This window comes from Carcharhinus amblyrhynchos, chromosome 14 (assembly GCF_965287045.1).
Source record: "Carcharhinus amblyrhynchos chromosome 14, sCarAmb.v2.hapA, whole genome shotgun sequence".
In the NCBI taxonomy this organism is placed as follows: Eukaryota; Metazoa; Chordata; class Chondrichthyes; order Carcharhiniformes; family Carcharhinidae; genus Carcharhinus; species Carcharhinus amblyrhynchos.
The window spans coordinates 53,878,197-53,882,628 of record NC_137337.1 but is presented as its reverse complement, the minus strand read 5'-3'; the positions used below and the strand labels follow the sequence as shown (position 1 = coordinate 53,882,628).

Genomic DNA, 4,432 nt, shown 5'->3' with positions numbered 1-4,432 from the left:
CCTGGTTGGGTGGAGTCTGTCAGGGGTGGGCCAAGTGGCATGAAGTCTGTCAGGGGGTGGACCTGGTTGGGTGGAGTCTGTCAGAGAGTGAGCCTCAACGGACAGGGGCTATGAGATGAGGATTGCCATAGGGATTGGGGACCGGTACTAGTTGGTTGGTGCTGGGGGATCATGGGGAATCAGGGCTGAGCTCGGTGTGAGGACAGGAGGACACTCTCCCTTAAGTGCCCTAATGAGGTTATTGATTTCTTGTGGCACTGGTGGCCGGTCCTATGTGTCAGGGCACAGTCACAGACTGCTTGGTACCACAACCTTCCAGGACCCTTTGCCGAACTGAACCCTGGGTCATTGCCCCTCTTGGTGGAAGAATATGTTCTTTGCCTCCTCCATGGTACCCATCAACCAGCCAAGCTCTCCCTCTGGTTCTTCTAGGGCAGTTCTACTTGGTGCCATCTTGGTAATAGAGATGTGGAGGAAGAAATGGCAAAGCAAATTATGAATAGGTGTGGAGGTCACAGGGTAGTTATCATGGGTGACTTTAACTTTCCAAATATTGATTGGAACCTTTATAGGTCGAATAGTTCGGATGGGACACTCGTTGTACAGTGTGTGCAGGAGAATTTCCTGACACAATATGTGGATAAACTGACAAGAGGTGGGGCCACATTGGACTTGGTACTGGATAATGAAACAGCTCAAGTGTTAGATTTGTTTGTGGGAGAGCACTTTGGAGATGGTGACCACAATTCAGTGTCCTTCATTATTGCAATGGAGAGGGATAAGGTCACACGACAGGGGCAAGTTTATAATTGGGGCAGGGTAATTATGATACAATTAGGCAAGAATTAGAGAGCATAAGATGGGAACAGAAACTGTCAGGTATGGGCACAAATGAAAAGTGGAGCTTTTTCAAGGAACAAATACTGTGTGTCCTTGATAGGTATGTCCCTGGCAGGCAGGGAGGAAATGACGGTTCACAAAGGAGGTTGAATGTCTTGTTAAGAGGAAAAGGGAAGCGTGTGTAAGGATGAAAAAACAAGGTTCAGTTGGGTCACTTGAGGGTTACAAGGTAGCTAGGAATGAGTTAAAGAAAGGGCTTAGGAGAGCTAGGAGGGGGCATGAGAAGTCCCTGGTGGGTTGGATAAAAGGAAACCCCAAGGCTTTTTACTCTTATGTGAGAAATAAGAGAATGACCAGGGTGAGCTTAGGGCCAGTCAAGGATAGTAGTGGAAACTTGTGCATGGAGTCAGAAGAGATAGGAGGTGTTGAATGAATACTTTTCTTCAGTGTTCACTTGGTGACTCTAGACAAAGTAATGTCGATCGAGCGTCCTCATGTCTGCTCTATCAACTTTCGATGGTACACTCTGTGCCTACCATGGTTATCATGGGTGACAGGGAATCAGGGTTTGATTCCGGAAAGGGAGCCTGAGAAATGGCTACCACATCCAAGTAAGGCAGCAGGCGCGCAAATTACCCACTTTCGACTCGATGAGGTAGTGACGAAAAATAACAGTACAGGACTCTTTCGAGGCCTGTAATTGGAACGAGTACACTTTAAATCCTTTAATAAGGATCCATTGGAGGGCAAATCTGGTGCCAGCAGCTGTGGTAATTCCAGCTCCAATAGCGAATATTAAAGCTGCTGCAGTTAAAAAGCTCATAGTTGGATCTTGGGATCGAGCTGGTGGTCCGCTGTGAGGCGAGCTACTGCCTGTCCCAGCCCTTGCCTCTCAGCGCTCCCTTGATGCTCTTGGCTGAGTGCCTAGGGGGCCCGAAGCGTTTACTTTGAAAAAAATTAGTGTGTTCAAAGCAGGCCGATCATTTGAATACTGCAGCTAGGAGAGGGGCCATGTTTTTGAGGATAAATGCATGATACTGATAGGATGGAGGAGGTAGATGTTCTGAGGGAAGATGTATTAGCGATTTTGAAAAACCTGAGGATGGGTAAGTCCCCTGGGCCAGATGGGAAGATACTTTGTGTGGCAACGGATGAAATTGCGGAGCCTTTAGCTTTGATTTTTGGGTCCTCGCTGTCCATGAGAGACTTGGACCAATAAGAACATAAGAACATAAGAAATAGGAGCAGGAGTAGGCCATCTAGCCCCTCGAGCCTGCCCTGCCATTCAATAAGATCATGGCTGATCTGTCGTGTCTCAGTTCCACATTCCCACCCTCTCCCCATAACCCTTAATCCCCTTGCCTATCAAAAACCTATCAACCCACGTCTTAAATATATCTAGAGAGGCAGCCTCCACCACCTCAACAGGCAGAGAATTCCAGAGATTCACCACCCTTTGAGTGAAGAAGTTCCTCCTCAACTCCGTTCTAAACCACCCCCCCCTTTATCTTGAGGCTGTGCCCCCTAGTCCTACTGTCCTTTCTGAGCGGGAAGAGCCTCTCCACGTCTATCCTATCCATCCCATTCATCATCTTATACGTCTTAATGAGATCTCCCCTCATTCTTCTAAATTCTAACGAGTACAAGCCTAGTTTATTCAGCCTCTCTTCATAGCTCAACCCCCTCAACTCCGGTATCAGCCTAGTAAACCTCCTCTGCACTCCCTCCAAGGCCAAAATATCCTTGCGTAAGTGCAGCGACCAAAACTGCACATAGTACTCCAGCTGCGAACTCACCAGTGCCCTATACAGCTGCAGCAAGACCACCCTACTTTTATATTCAATCCCCCTCGCGATGAAGGCCAGCATCCCATTCGCCTTCCTGACCACCTGCTGCACCTGCAGGCTGGGTTTTTGCGACTCATGCACAAGGACCCCGAGGTCCCTCTGCACCGTCGCATGCTGCAGTTTTTTGCCATGTAAGTAATAGTCCTTCGCATTAAACTCCATCCGCCACCTCTCGGCCCAGCTCTGCAACCTGTCCAAGTCTTCCTGCAGACTATGACATCCTTCCTCACAATCTACCACACCTCCGACTTTGGTGTCATCAGCAAATTTACTAATCCACCCAACTATACCCAACTATACCCGTTTTCCAATCTTCCGGCACTTCCCCGGAATCCAGCGACATTTGGAAAATAATCACCAAGGCATCCACTATCACCTCCGCCATTTCTTTCAGAACCCTTGGAGGAATTCCATCCGGTCCTGGGGACTTGTCCACAATCAGTCCCTCCAGTCTGTAGAGCACTGCCTCTCTAGTAACAATAATGTCATTCAGGCCCTCCACTCCTACCATCTTTCCATCGCTAACACCCGGCAAATTATTCACGTCCTCCTCCGTGAAGACCGAAACAAAAAAGTTATTCAAGGCCTCAGCCATTTCCCCATCCCCTACCACTAAGTCCCCCCTCTCATCCTCTAAGGGTCCAACATTCACCCTAGCCAGCCTCTTCCTTTTTATATATTTATAAAAACTCTTGCTATCCTTTTTTATATTAAGCGCTAGCCCAGCTTCATAGTTTATCCTTCCTTTCTTTATCAACTTCTTCGTCATTCTTTGTTGACATTTAAACCTCTCCCGATCCTCTTCTCGCCCACTACTCGTAGCTACTCTAAACGCATCTGCTTTTAACTTAACACTTTCCTTTACCTCCTTCGTTATTCAGGGCTGATTATCTCTCCTCCTACGATCCTTTTTAACCATCGGAATAAATTTCTGCTGAGCACCAAGAAAGATCTCCTTAAAGATCCTCCACTGTTCCTCAGCAGACCTACCTTCCAACGCGCTCCCCCAGTCAACATTCGCCAATTCCTCTCTCATCCTACCGTACTCCCCTCTCTTCAAAGGACACATGTCCGGGAACCCACTTTCTCCTCCTCCATCTGCATCAGAAACTCCACCATACAATGATTACTCTTCCCAAGAGGTCCCTAATTCTACCCGCCTCATTACATAACACCAGATTCAAGATAGCTCGCTCCCTCGTCGGCTCCAACACACACTGTTCGAGGAAACTATCCCGGCAGCATTCCAAGAACTCTTCCTCAAGCCCACTGTGTCCAACATGAGTTGACCAATCAATATGTAGATTGAAATCCCCCATAATTATCGCCGTCTCATTCCTGCAAGCCGCACTTATTTGCGCGTTAACAGCCCGCCCCACCTCCAGATCATTATTCGGGGGCCTATAAACGACACCCACCAGCGTCTTCCTCCCTTTGCTGTTCCTAATCTCCACCCACAACGATTCCACTTTCTGTTCTTTGGCTCCTATATCATCCCTTGCTACCACCCTGATGCTATCCTTAATCAGCAGAGCTACGCCCCCCCCTTTTTCCTCCTGCCTATCCTTCCTAAACACTTGATACCCCTGGACATTCAGCTCCCAGTCCCTGTCAACTTGCAGCCATGTTTCTGTAATGGCCACCAGATCATATCCATTTGTGCTGATCTGCGCCACCAGCTCATTCACTTTATTCCGAATGCTTCGTGCATTCAGATAAAGTGCCTTTATCCCAGCCTTCACCTG

General features: G+C 48.1%; 1 non-coding gene across 1 annotated transcript; it reads left to right on the top strand.

The window, feature by feature from the left end:
- Positions 1-1,221: 1,221 nt before the first annotated feature.
- LOC145352812 (18S ribosomal RNA) lies at positions 1,222-1,628 on the top strand. Its single transcript, XR_013888587.1, has one exon. It is a non-coding gene; the product is annotated as an 18S ribosomal RNA (ribosomal RNA).
- Positions 1,629-4,432: the final 2,804 nt, after the last annotated feature.